This window comes from Aquarana catesbeiana, linkage group LG10, assembly GCF_042186555.1.
Source record: "Aquarana catesbeiana isolate 2022-GZ linkage group LG10, ASM4218655v1, whole genome shotgun sequence".
Lineage (NCBI taxonomy): Eukaryota > Metazoa > Chordata > Amphibia > Anura > Ranidae > Aquarana > Aquarana catesbeiana.
Window position 1 is genome coordinate 107,088,233 of NC_133333.1, and position 13,281 is coordinate 107,101,513.

Sequence of the window (13,281 nt, forward strand, 5' to 3'; positions counted from 1 at the left end):
TATAAGGTAGCTATCCATTTCAAGAAATGTGGTCCGAAACCCAATTGATTAAGAATGGAGTGTAGATAAGGCCATGATAATGAATCGAGTGTCTTTCGTATATCCAACGAGAGGAAACAGGCAGGGATATGGCGTGAACGAGCTGTGTGGGCCAGAAGTGTAGCTTGACGAATATTGTCGCCTGCTTGTCTTGAGGGGATAAACCCTGTTTGATCTCTATGTATAAGAGAGACAATAATTGGGTTAAGTCTGGAGGATAATATTTTGGACAATATTTTAATATTGATATTTAGGATTGATATCGGTCTATAATTAGACCAAGATGTGTCATCTGTATTGGGTTTTGGGATCATGGATATAGAAGCTGTAAGTGATTCTGTACGAAAATTATATTCTTTTTGAAGGGAGTTAAATGCTTCTACCATAAGGGGTGATAACAATGATGCAAATCTGTTGTAGTAAGTTGCTGAAAGGCCATTTATGCCTACACGTTTATATGATTTGAGTGATTTTATAACTTTTTGTATTTCCAATTCTGTAATAGGTTTATCAAGAGTATCTTGATGAGATGGGGAAAGGGAGGGGAGATGAATTGAGGATAGGAGAGAGGTCAGTTGTGATTGGTCTGAGATGTTAGGGTCTTTGTACAATTCAGTTGGTTTTTTATTAAATTCTTTTAAAATTTTTAGTGGATTACTGGTGTAATCTTTGTTAATTTTTAGACGAATAGGTTTAGGGGTATAGTTGGTCTTCCACAAAGCCAAGGCTAGGAATGTATTTGGTTTATTAGCTTTCATATAAAAGGTGTGCTTGGATTTATGAAGTGTTTTTTCAGCTGTTTCCATCAGAAAGAGGTCTTATTCTAGGCATGCTTTGTCATATACAAGTTTGTTGGGCTGTGTGAGTTTGGTCTGAAAGTCTTCTGAAGCTTTAAAAAAAGTGTCTTCTAGTTTTTTATGAAGTTGTCGTTTTTCTTTATGGTAGAAAGATGTGTAGCTAATACAGACCCTTCTAATATAGGGTTTGAGAGCTTCCCAACATGTCAGGGGATCTGTATCAGTGGAATTGTTGGTGATGAGGTAATCTTTTATGGCCGTTTCCAATCTCTGTTGGAATGAAGAATTTGCAAGTAAACTATCATTAATATACCAAGTACGATGATTGGATCGTGGAACTAGAGATGAGAGAGTTGTCATGACAGCGTTATGATCCGACCATGCACATGGTATAATATGAGAGTCTATAATGAGTGCTGAAGTTGAAACCGTAACAAAAAGGTGGTCAATACGGGAAAATTGTTTGTGGGGATGGGAATAGTGAGTGTATTGTTTTGTAGGATTATGTTCTCGCCAAGTGTCTAAAAAAGAATAAAGATGCAGGAGTCATTGATATGAAGGTTTAGGAGTAGTGGTTGGGACCAGGGATTTGTCAAGGAATGGATATATTATTCGGTTGGAATCACCACCAATTATAAGGGTACCTTGTTTATCTGTTTCAACCACCGAGAGCAAGTATGAGAGAAATGCTAATGGGTTCTTGTTAGGTGCATAGTAAGAAACGATCGTAACATCATTATCTAATAGTGTTCCTCATAGGATCAGGTATCTACCTTCGGGATCTTTAAGTTCCTTTTTAATGGTAAATGGTGTTGTGCGGTAGAAAGCAATCAATACTCACCTTTTTTTTGTTGTGGTGGAAGCAGTGAAAACTTGGGGATATCTGTGGCTGAAATATTTTGGTGTGGATTGTAGTACAAAGTTAGTCTCTTGCAAACAAACTACATGAGCTGATTGGCGGAGAGGCAGTTTAGTGTTAGGAAAGCAAATATTCGTTCACTTTTCTAACACAGCTGAGTGACCTGCGAGCACCCAGCATGGCGCTCGCAGGTCACCTTTTTTTACGTCTATTAGAGCCTATGGCTCTAATCAGGTGCTTCAGAAAAAACCCTGCTGCTGTAATTCAAGCGCCTGGCGCCCGAAAAGGGGTCGGGCACCTGAATAGGGGGTGGCAGCGGCGGCCATAGATAGAGTCATGCAATGCATGACTCTCTCATTTGGTGCTAGGGGGTGGCTGGAAAGAGGGGGCGGCGCCCATGTGCCCTTATGGACACACCGCCACTGATGGCACCAAAAATGCAGTTAGCAGACATGTATTTTGCTACACATTTTGTCATTTGACAAATACACTACCAACTTGCCAAAATGCGCATTGAAAAAATGCACAATGCTCCATGCCCAAAAAATTTTCAATTTGGCTTTTTGGGCCTTTTTTGTGCGCATTTTGGTACAGTTTTGATGCACTTTTTGTTGCTTTTTTTCAACAAACATTTGCATGATATGCATGATATGCTTGTGGTGCCATTAAAGGGGTTGTCAACCCTCATGTTTTTTTCACCTTATTGCATCCCTTAATGCATGGGCCGCCTCATCTGTGCCCACCAGTACTGCCTTCCAGCACCACCTGCCAGTGCCCACACAGTGCCACGAATCAGTGCATAAGTGTCAGCAATCAGTGCCACCTATCAATCCCCACGAGTGCCACCTATCAATGCCCACCAGTGGTGCCAATCAGTGACTCATCAATGCCACCTAGCAGTGCTGCCTATCAGTGTCACTTACCAGTGCCGATCAGTGCCACCCATCAGTGCCCATCACTGCCACCCATCAGTGCCCATCAGTGCCACCTATCAGTGCCACCTATTAGTACCACCTATCAATGCCCTTCAATGCCGCCCATCAGTGCCACCCATCAGTGCCGCCTCTCAGTGCCCACCAATGCCACCTATCAGTGCCCATTAGTGCAGCCTATCAGTGCCCATCAGTGCAGGCTCATCAGCATACATCAATGAAGGAGAGAAATTACCTGTTTGCAAAATTTATTAACAAAATATAAACCGGTTTTGTATTTTTTTTTAATAAAAATTTCATTTGGGTACAGTGTTGTACGACCGTGCAATTGCTTTAAAGAGTGACAGCGCTAAAAGCTGAAAATTGGTCTGGGCAGGAGGGGGGTTTAGGTGCCCAGTAAGCAAGTGGTTAAAGAATGTGCCAAAATGTGTGTAAAAAAACGGAATTAAAAAAAGCACCAGTGCTTATTATTTTCATGTAATTACACTGTCTCTTTACTTTGGTTTCACTTTTAAAACTCAGCTGCTCTGTAATCACACAGCTGTATCAGGAGATCACAGGCAGCCCCTCCGCCTTCTATACAGATCTCAGGTGTTCTCAGAGGAAAAACTCCTCTCATCTCCTTCTGAGAACAAATGTTCTCCGCTTCATAAACACGGTGCCAGAGGAGAAGATTTTTCTCTGAGAACTGCTGAGAACTGAAATTAGATAAATGATCAATGTTTGATAAAAGTACACCTTAGTGTTAATATATTTAAGGAAGACATTATAGATTATTGATAAGGATCAATAAAGGGCTGCTTAATATTATTCAATAGTTACTTCACTGGAGAAAAGAATGCTAATGAGGAATGGGAAATTTGGCAAGGTAGGAGCAATAGAATTGTATCAATGTAGATTGTATAACGTATATTATCACAGAGGAAAAATTGTATATTCAAGAGAAACTTCTATTTGAATATTGTGCCACCATCCTTGTATGTACTCAATTTGTCAATCTTTGTTATATTTAAAAAATAATAAACAAATTTGACGAGAAAAAGGGCCCTAAGAGAAAACTGTGAAAGTCTGTGGACCTTGGGGATAGTGCTGACTCCTCCTTATAACCAGTTGGCAGCACTACAGCAGGATTAGCAAAATAAGGAGGAGGAGAAGGGCATATGAGCAGCACTAGAAAGGAATATTGCTCTCGTACAGAGGAGGAAAAGAGCACATGATCAGCCCTAGAAAAGAAAATGGCTCCTCTGTGCCTTTGATTATAGGGAAAAGGGTATATGAGCAGCACTGTAAAAAAAAAGTGGCTGCTCTGAATCTTTCGAAAGAAGTTAAATGGCACATTAGCACTGCTATGCACTCTTGAGAAGGTGGAAAAGGACACATTAACATTCCTCAAAAAAAAGCTGCTTTGTGCAATGAGTAGAAAGGAGATGCATTATCAGCACTCAAAAAAATTGGCTGCCGTGTATCTTTGAGGAGGAGGAGGAAAAGGTGGCATTAGCAGCAATGTAAAAGAAATGCTGCTGTGTGCCCATGAGGGAGGAGAAGATGGAAAAGGGAGCATTACCTAAAAGACTAAAAGAAAGCAACTGCTATGCATCCTTCAGGAGAGGTAAGGAGGAAAAGGGCAAAATAGTAGCACTCTAAAAGAAAGTGGCTGCTATGAGCCCTTGAAAAGGAGAAGAGGTTGAGGAGAAACTCTACTAAAGCATAAAGATCAGATCAAGAAAAATACATTAGTACGTTGTATGTTTTGACATTAATCCATGACCTTCCATATGTACGATCATATATCATTTTCCCCTAAAGTGGTATTAAACTGAAACCAAAATGCAACTTTTATTGCAGCTTACTAATCATTAGATGTGGTGGCTGCATTTTTCATTTCTGTTTTGTTGTCTTTCTCTCCTGTAATATAGTGCCCCCACTCTGGATGAATGAGCACAAGGGACACCTTTGGACAGCAGCATTACCAGTCTGTGTCCCTACCTGCCCGGGATGACACTACGATCTCCCCTCCCTCCCCTGCTTGAGCTAGTGAGTGCCAGAATGACTGAGCCGCTGTGGGTGAGCCATCTATGGTCACAGTGGCGGCTGATGGGTCTGTCGGTCTTCTCCTCCGGCCGTGCTCTGCTCTCTCCTTCCCCTCCCACTCCTCTTCCTAGACGTCCAATAGGATTGCAGTTGCGTTTTTGCCAATCAGGAAATGGACTCACCACCCGCTTCCTGATTGGTGGGGAGAAGATTCAGTGCGAAAATAGCGACTATTCATTCACTATTGTGACACCCTTTTTTGAAGCCTATTAGTGCCTCTGGCTCTAATTACGTGTTTAAAAATAAAAACACCCCCCCCATTGCAATCCATGCATCCGGCCCTCTGTATGTAGATTAGGGGGCTGGACACATGGATGGGGGCGGTGCCTGTGCGCCCCTAATGGACGGGCCGCCACTGGACGGGCTGCCATTTTTAGGATAAAGGTTTTACCTTAAATAAATAAAAGCTGATTATTCTAAGCACCTCTGTTAGTGTTAAATGGTTTGTCTCATTTTTGTAACTGATACATTCTGCTGGAGATCTTGTTTATTTTGAAAAACAAAAGACTTACTGACTGGATCACCAAATGAAAGCAAAAGAAAGAAAGCCTAAAAAGAAAATGGATGCAACCATCACATCAAAGAAATTGGTAAGCTGCAATATAATACTATATTTGCCAATACTAGTCAACTGCAAATCAGCATGAATCACTACCGGGTTTGAACTAGTCAGTTTACCCTTCTATAGTCAAATCTATAAACTGCACTTTCTGCCGGACCCACCATCGTGCAGTAAGGAGCAATTGTTAGTAAAAAATAACTAACACAAGAGGCAAAAGGTGAGGAACATGTTCTCTAGACCCTTCTGCGAGCATGGTTCGGTGCCACTATCAACCTATATGCGCATCTACAAGAAGGGTGATATTGTGGACATCAAGGGTACAGGCACAATTCAGAAGGGTATGCCACACAATTGTTACAATGGCAAGACTAGCTGGATCTACAATGCCACACTTGGAATGATCGTGAACAAACAAGTCAAACGTAAGATTCTTGCCAAAAGAATCAATGTTCGTATAAAGCACGTACGTATAAAGCATAAATCTGCCACTTAAAGAGTAGAGACAGTTTCCTGCAACGTGTGAAGCAAAATGAGAGGAAGAAAAAATAAGCCAAGGAGAAGGTCATCTGGGTGGAGCAAAAACATCAGCCAGCCCAGCCAAGAGAAGCTCACTTTGTCTGAACATTTGGAAAGGAACCTGAGCCAATTCCATGTAAGTTCATGGCATAAAGTACTGCCATTAAAGCACTCTTTTCTCAAAAAAACAACAAAAAAAAATCTATAAACTGCTCTGTGGACATTTAGACTGTAAACAATGGCTTGAGGTGAAACAATTGCGTACTGACGTTCCTCGTACTGATCCACATTTTACCATGGCCCTTAAGAGTCTTCCCTTCATTGGTGCTATCCTTCAGGTATTTCAACAAAAACAGCAAGTACTGGGACCAGCTCTGACAACCACCAAATAAACAGTTTAGTTGGAGATCGGCAAACATCAAGAGCACTTCCCTCTAACCCTAACACAGCATCTTGCTATTGGTTCACCTACACAACATTTACCGAATCACATGGATTTTGGAGCACTTATGAATTGACATAGTTTGAATTTTGCACAGCACACAGAAGCACTTCCATTTCTTTTCTTGTTTTCTTTTTGAGTTTTTTTGGATCAATTGTTATTCACGATCCTGTGGACTTTTATGTTTTAAACATACAGATATTTTTTCACATGAATACACACTGTCACTTTACTTAAATGGTTTTGTTTATCACATGATATGTTTGTATATGCCTTTTATGCATTGCACTAATATCACTTTATAGGGGATATTCATAATTACACAGTATTTTACCCACTAGCATTTTATAATTATATTTTTGATTTGTTTATTCTTGCATGCTGTATGAGACATGTTTAACGCTTGCAGTTAATTCAAAGAGTAATTATTGGTCATATATTTCAATTATAGTTAGTGGAAGCTCACAGGACGTTGTATTTTTTTTTAGGGGGTAAAATCATACCCTCCTGAAAAAAGCGTATAACAAAGCCAGCAAACAAGAGAGAAAGGGTCTCATTTTTTTCTGCTAAGCCTCTTAATAATGGACAATCAGTTAGAGTTATTACCCAGTATTCTAGACAACACACACAATTGAGGGATGTTTTAACTAAATTTTGGCCTCTGTTAATGGCAGATATAACCATTTAGAAATTCATTAAACCCTCTCCGGAAATCACTTATCGACCAACACCATCTCTCAGGGACCGCTTGGTTAGGAGCCACCATTCCCCTGTAGCCCTAGATTACACATCCCATACAGGCACTTTTGCCTGTGAGAGATGTGATATATGCCGCTTTAAATTCATGGCCATGAGATAACTCTTCCAAACGGCCAGACTCATGCTATCATGCATAGAGTCACTTGCCACACAGTTGACATTGTATATTTAGCCACATGCCTATGTGGATGTTTCTATGTAGGCAAAACTAAGCCCCCTTTTTTTTTTCAAACGGATAAAGGATCACACCACTCCTATCTTTAAATGCCTCATGACTGCTGCCATCAGTAGACATGTGGGACTTCAACGATTTTCACTCCAACATGATCACATTCACAGCCCTTGAACATGTACCTCCACATGTGAGGGGCGGTGGCATTGATTGTACTTTACTACAATTAGAAACCCGGTGGATCCATAACTTGGATGCTACAAGATACCCAGGTTTGAATGAATATATAAGCTTTAAATCTTTTTTATAATTTAAGACTGTATTTATGTTTGGTGCAGTTTATGCACGCTCAATCCGGAATATCTTGTAACTTGTAGACATAGTTATCAATATGTTATTTCATCTTGTCTTCCTTTCCCCTCCCACATTTCATACCATGGAAGCCATCTTACTATCTTGGATTAGGTGATTCATGTTACCACGTAGTGTATACATCTTATGATATATTTGTGCATATACAGTATATAAACTCTTTCTTACATATATCCATTAATTGTTTGATGGCTTTATAACTATTAGAGGTATTCTGTAATATGTACCTGCTATTATGTACTGTCTAATTGATTGTTTTTGCATTTTATGTCTTTACTATTGTGTGCCATGGCTCATGTTGATAGCCCACACTGTTTGGTGCACCGGTGGGAATTTTACCACAGGTCTTCTGCCTTGTCCTCCCCTGATTCTCCCCCTTTCCCTTCTTGCCCTGGTGACCCCCTCTCTCCTGGGCTGCATCGTGCTGCCCATGGCGGCCTTGGTTGGGTAGTGTGTGTGGCTGCATGGATGCCTATAGGGACAGATGCCCAATTATGGTTGCTGAATGCTGTGCTAGTGATGTGGCATTCTGACCTTGGTCCATCCCTCCATCCTGTTCTGCCCAATCCGGCATATATATATATATATTGACATATCAGGCTTTACTTTAGCGTTCCTGTACTGTTGGACCCCCCTTTCTATATATTTTTTTACATTTTTATTTTTTATTTTGTTTCCATTTTTTATTTTTATTTATATTCATATATTTATTTTTATTCTCCTCTATATATTTGAACCATCCTATACTACATCTCTCTTTGTTTCTATTTTTTTATACCAATATTTATTTTTATTTTTATTTATCTCTCCTCCCCTTTATTGATTTATTATTTTTCTTTTGCCTTCTCTTATTCTTATTTTTATCCCATTTCTCTTCTTCATAGTGGTTTGCTTATGACAGAGTCATAATCTCAACCTTTGCATTTTGGTCTCTGTGGCGCCCCTGTAACCATATTTTTCCATAGCAGAGTATATGTAAGTACAAATGAGGCTATGTTAGCCCACAACATTGGACTGTGCCATGTCCAATAATATAGACTACCTTCTTTCTTTATTCTAAATCCTGATTTAGCCTGTACCCTGTATGCCCCCTGTGGCTGCATAGAACACCCCCATTGCTGTGCCTGTTGGACTGCCCAGGTGCATACCCTTTGTGGGGGTCTCTTTGGTAAGTTGGGTGGGACCTGCAGGGTGGGAGAGGTTATGAGCCATGACACATGACTTGTTTACTTTTTTTTGTCACATTCAACTTATTTTGTTACTTTTTGATATTGTTTGATTATTGAAATTTTGACTATGTATTCAGTACTACTATAGCCATTGCGGAACACTGATGACCATATAATCCCCTGAAGAAGCCATTGATTGGAGAAACATGTAGGGACTTGAAATGCATCAGTGACTATTCCATGCATACGGATACTTTGGCCTGTATGCATATCTGTATATCTACTTTGCTTATTTTTATGCACCCTCTGTTCATTTTTGTTGTATATCTATGTAATAAAATCCATACTTTTTAAGTAAAAATTGTATCTCCCATGTACTTGGGCACCATCATAATCCCTAATCAAAATCCCCATCTATTTCACCAATATAAGGGATGAGGTGCCGGATTTCACTGGGTCACTCAATTCACACCACACCCCTCTACAACAAATATCAAAAACTGTTAAACATGTTGCAGATTTCTGCGCAAAAAAAATACTCACATGATACTAGTGTTGTAGTGTAGACAGGGCACATAGAAAGCAATTTTTTTGTGTGATTTGCAGAAACGGGTGCAGAAAAACTCACATCTCTGCACATGGTGTTAACTAGACTATAGCCAGTAAACTAGCCTCGGGTGATCTATAACACACAGATCAAAGGATTTTTCTCCAGCAGGCAGGGGGTGGAGACCAGACATCACACACACTGCAGAGCAAGAGCACAGAGCTGCCTGTAATCTGATAGCTCAGTGGGGGGAAGGGAAATAACCCCCTCTAACAGGCTCATAGGAAAACTCACACAGCTGAGTTACCTGCTGGAGGGGGGGAGGCCATCTCCCAAGAGGTTGTTGTATTGTGATAACCTGTTAGTAATGACAAACACAGATATCAGAGGGAGGGGAGATCAGGTTGGATACTCGTGCTTTTTATTCAGGCTAGTAAAAGGATGTGCTTTGTTTAGTTTCATGTATGCTAGCAGACTATTGTGGTAGTTGTGTTTCAGTGTCTCCCTTTTGTTTTGTTTATAAAATCAAGCAGTCAGGGCTTAATAAATAATGCATAGCTATGTTTGTGGTTTTACACTAAGGTAGCAAGCACAGGCACTTGGTGCTACCTTTTTGGATTTGCTTCCAGTAGACATTAGGACAAGTTGTAGTGGTTTAGTTAATTGTTTGACATTTTGTGCCACAGGTTTATTTTTACTACTAATAATAAAAGTCATGTCTTTGGGTCAAATAGTAAAGCTGATGTCAGTTTATTATTTTTTTGTAGTGAGTATGAGATATAAGCGATAGGGGGCTCACCCACCATGACAGCAAAAAGACTACATAGCCACTGGTGTCTTGCATCTTAGTGTGCTCTGGTCACTGTGTGGAAGTATTTCTAGCACTCATATTTTTACCTATACATAAATGACTCAGTCATTTCTTCAGTCATAAATGACTGAAGTGTGAATAGGTAAAACAAGAAGGCATAAACTTGGATAAAATCTTAGGAACAAAGAACATGGAGGAGATATGGGTTTGCTTTAAGAGCATATTAAATAAGGGCCTTAGCCAAAGCATCCCATTGGGTAATACATTTAAAAGAGCGATCAAAAGTCCTGGATGGCTTAACGCCAATGTAAAAATGCATATAAAAGCAAAGGAGAAGGCCTTCAAAAAATACAAGGTTGAGGGATCATCATCAGCATTCAGACTTTATAAAGAATGCAACAAGAAATGTAAGGGTGCAATAAGGACGGCTAAGATAGAACATGAAAGACACATAGCGGAGGAGGGCAAAAAAATCCCAAGAAATTCTTTAAGTATGTAAATAGTAAAAAAGGGAGGACAGACCATATTGGCCCCATAAAGAATGAGGATGGACATCTGGTTACAAAGGATGGGGAGATGGCGAAGGTATTGAATTTATTCTTCTCCTCAGTCTTCACGAGGGAATCGGTGGGCTTCAGTAACCAAAACTGCAGTGTTTATCCTCATGACACATTACAGGAAGCACCTCCATGGTTAACAGAGGACAGAATTAAAATTAGACTTGAGAAACTTAACATTAATAAATCATCGGGACCAGATGGCTTGCACCGAGGATACTTAGGGAACTCAGTCAAGTAATTGCCAGACCATTGTTCCTAATTTTTACTGACAGACTACTGACTGGAGTGGTACCAGCTGATTGGAGAAAAGCCAATGTAGCACCAATATTTAAAAAGGGCCCAAAATACATCCCTGGGAATTACAGACCAGTTAGCCTAACATCAATAGTATGTAAACTCTTGGAGGGGAACATAAGGGACTATAATTAAGATTTTAGTAATGAGAACGGTATCATTAGCAGTAATCAGCATGGATTCATGAAGAATAGTTCTTGCCAAACCAATCTATTAACCTTCTATGAGGAGGTGAGTTGCCATCTAGATAAAGGAAGGCCCTTAAACGTGGTGTATCTGGATTTTGCAAAAGCATTTGACACAGTTCCCCATAAACATTTACAAAATAAGGTCCGTTGGCATGGACCATAGGGTGAGTACATGGATTGAAAACTGGCTACAAGGGTGAGTTCAGAGGGTGGTGATAAATGGGGAGTACTCAGAATGGTCAGGGGTGGGTAGTGGGGTCCCCCAGGGTTCTGTGCTGGGACCAATCCTATTTAATTTGTTCATAAACGACCAAGAGGATGGGGTAAACAGTTCAATCTCTGTATTTGCAGATGATACTACGCAAAACAGGGCAATAACTTCTCCACAGGATGTGGAAACCTTGCAAAAAGATCTGAACAAATTAATGGGGTGGGCAACTACATGGCAAATGAGGTTCAATGTAGAAAAATGTAAAATAATGAATTTGGGTGGTAAAAATATCAATGCAATCTATACACTGGGGGGAGAACCTCTGGGGGAATCTAGGATCGAAAAGGACCTGGGAGTCCTAGTAGATGATAGGCTCGGCAATGGCATGCAATGCCAAGCTGCTGCTAAGAAAGCAAACAGAATATTGGCATGCATTAAAAAGGGGATCAACTCCAGAGATAAAACAATAATTCTCCCACTCTACAAGACTCTGGTCTGGCCGCACCTAGAGTATGCTGTCCAGTTCTGGGCACCAGTCCTCAGGAAGGATGTACTGCAAATGGAGCAAGTACAAAGAAGGGCAACAAAGCTAATAAAGGGTCTGGAGGATATTAGTTATGAGGAAAGGTTGCGAGCACTGAACTTTTTCTTTCTGGAGAAGAGACGCTTGAGAGGGGATATGATTTCAATATACAAATGCCATACTGGTGACCCCACAATAGGGATAAAACTTTTTCGCAGAAGGGAGTTTTACAAGACTCGTGGTCACTCATTAAAATTAGAAGAAAAGAGGTTTAACCCTAAACTACGTAGATGGTTCTTTACTGTGAGAGCGGCAAGGATGTGGAATTCCCTTCCACAGGCGGTGGTCTCAGCGGGGAGCATCAATAGTTTCAAGAAACTATTAGATAAGCACCTGAACGACCGAACCGTACAGGGATATACAATGTAATACTGACATATAATCACACACATGGGTTGGACTTGATGGACGTGTGTCTTTTTTCAACCTCACCTACTATGTAACTATGTAAGCTGTAGAAGGCACACTGAACACATCCTCTGCCTCCCTTCACTGTCCTGACAAGCTCACTTGTAAGCAGGTGCTTACAGGTTGGTTAGTTAGTTTCTGCAGGCTGCCCAGAGGGGAAGGGGTTAAGCTAGGCTTAGAGTTTTCCCCAAGTATTTCTGTGCTCTGCCCTCCTTCCTGTGCTATCAATAAATAACTCTACTGGAAGGAGATGGGCCACTTTTTGCTGTGGCCTGCATGGGAAGGAATTGAGAGGCCAACTCTAAAGATTAAACTGCCAGCATCATCTGGAGTGCACTCTAGGGAAGTTTGCCTGAGCTAGTACTCATTTGGACTTTCACCTTTGGGAAGGTACACACCGGGCAGCCTGGGTCTAGTTAGTTAGAAAGAAATTGTCTTTGCACTGTTGGATTGTATTGTCAAGTTGTCCAGTAAGGTTTTATCAACTGTTTCATGCCTGATCTGAAGTTATTCAAAGAAGTACATTGAGGTACATGGTGTATCTAGAAGAACAGGCCCTGTAAGCACATATGCAGGTGAAGAAGAAGGAACGGAAGGCCACTATGAAGGGCTAATTCAGAGGAAAAGTTGGTGGGAAGTAAATATTTGCTATGGGTAATCATGGACTGGTGGAAATGTAATAGCAGCCAGACAGTGGAGAGTGGTACCAGACATGAGTGATGGCTTCTCTGAAGCAAGGGGGGTTATTGCTCTGGCTCCCCTTCTAGCCCTCGGTTTCCCCAAAAGCAATTGGGATCAAACCCACAGTATGGAGACCCCAGGGACCAAGCTGCATTGTACAGGCAAGCTGAAGGAGTTAAGTGAATGCATGAGGTCGCTTAGTGCACGGCAGGACCTCTTTCTGGACCTGGGACTGAGGTGGCAGAGGAAAGCTAGACTGGTGAAGCAGGACACAAGCTCAGTTGCATA

At 40.9% G+C, this 13,281-nt stretch overlaps 1 protein-coding gene and 1 pseudogene across 3 annotated transcripts in view; one reads left to right on the top strand and one right to left on the bottom strand.

Moving 5' to 3' along the window:
• The window catches only part of POU2AF1 (POU class 2 homeobox associating factor 1), a 177,917-nt gene that overhangs the window by 134,726 nt on the left and 29,910 nt on the right, over positions 1 to 13,281 (bottom strand). The gene's annotated exons all lie outside the window — the stretch shown is intronic.
• LOC141110792 (large ribosomal subunit protein eL21-like) lies at positions 5,266 to 6,334 on the top strand (annotated as a pseudogene).